This window comes from Orycteropus afer, unplaced genomic scaffold (assembly GCF_000298275.1).
Source record: "Orycteropus afer afer isolate SDZICR_OR568_19922 unplaced genomic scaffold, OryAfe1.0 scaffold00172, whole genome shotgun sequence".
Lineage (NCBI taxonomy): Eukaryota > Metazoa > Chordata > Mammalia > Tubulidentata > Orycteropodidae > Orycteropus > Orycteropus afer.
In genome coordinates this window covers 3,582,293-3,583,694 of record NW_006921759.1, presented here as the reverse complement: position 1 = coordinate 3,583,694, position 1,402 = coordinate 3,582,293, and positions in this window count along the sequence as shown.

Genomic DNA, 1,402 nt, shown 5'->3' with positions numbered 1-1,402 from the left:
GGGAAGAGTTAACTATGGGGAGGAAGTGGGAGGGGAGCTGGTGCATTGTGGTAAACTGTGGTCAATGACATGAGTCAAAGTGTATGTGAACTGCTGTATGGAAAGTGAATTTGCTCTGTAAATCATCACCCAAATCACAACAAAATAAATTAATTAAAAAAAAAAAAAGGACACCTTCTTTTGGATCAACTGCCCATGCAACATTTCTCTGACCCGAGCCACCTGGAGTTAGGTCAGAGCTCACAATTTAGGAAACTTTCCTTCAGACTGCCAAATAGGTAAACACCAGCCCCTGCTGGTCCTCATTGCCCTTATGGGTTCATTAATTCATTGTAACAACTCACAGAGAGTATAAAATACTTACAACTATAACTTTATTACAACCAAAAAGGATACAAAAGAAGAGGCACATAGGGTGAGCTCTGGAAGAATCTCCAACCCAAAGCTTCAGTGTTCCCAGGAACACACAACCCTCTCCAGAGCAGATATTCTTACCAACCAGAAAGCCTCCAACCAGGAGGTTCATCTAAACCTTAGAGTTCCAGGCTCTTATTGGCCAAGGGAGACTGCATCATGTCTTCTGAGGCTAGTCAACATGGGGCCCCCCACGTAGTCCCTAATTAGCCTGGTAAGCCTCCACTCATTAGCCTCAAGTGCAGTCCAGCCCTCAGGAACCAAGTACAAAGGCCAAATTACTTTCTGTACCTCACAGAAGGTGAGGCAGCAAGAGACTGCTGTTTTCACTCATAAGTCTTCTAGAATTCTGGCTTTTCAAACTATATCTACCTATTAATTTTTTTTTTTTTTAAAAAAAAAGGAAACAATGTAAAATAAGAAGGATATAAAGTCTATTTATATCTTAATTAAAGTATTTCTACACCATAGTAGTATAGAGTTATGCAAGCCTAGATTTGACTTCCAGCTCATTACTTACTAATATAACTTTGGAGAATTAACTTAAACCTTTCTGGGCCTCATTTTCTTCAATACTGTAAAATAGGAATATTCGCAAAGTTATTATGAAACTCAACTGCAAAATTTCACATAATGCATATTATACAATAACAAAATAGTTGTTTTCACAACAATTGGTCTCCATTTGCCTGAGACAACAGAGGAAAAAGGAGACCAAAGAATAGGAGGAGCAAATAGAATGTGTGGCTAATTGCCTCCATGAACAACTGCATCCTTTGCCATGAAGCCAAGAGAACTGGATGGTGCCTGGCTAGCATAACTGAACATTTTAATCAAAGATTCCATAGAAGAGAAGGAGTTCTGGTAAGATGGCGGACGAGGCAGAAAGACTCCATAGACCCTCTTCAGTAAAGAAAATAGAAACCAATTAACACAGACACAGAAGATAATCCTGGACCCCTGAGCCTTGAAAGGGAAGGATATAGAA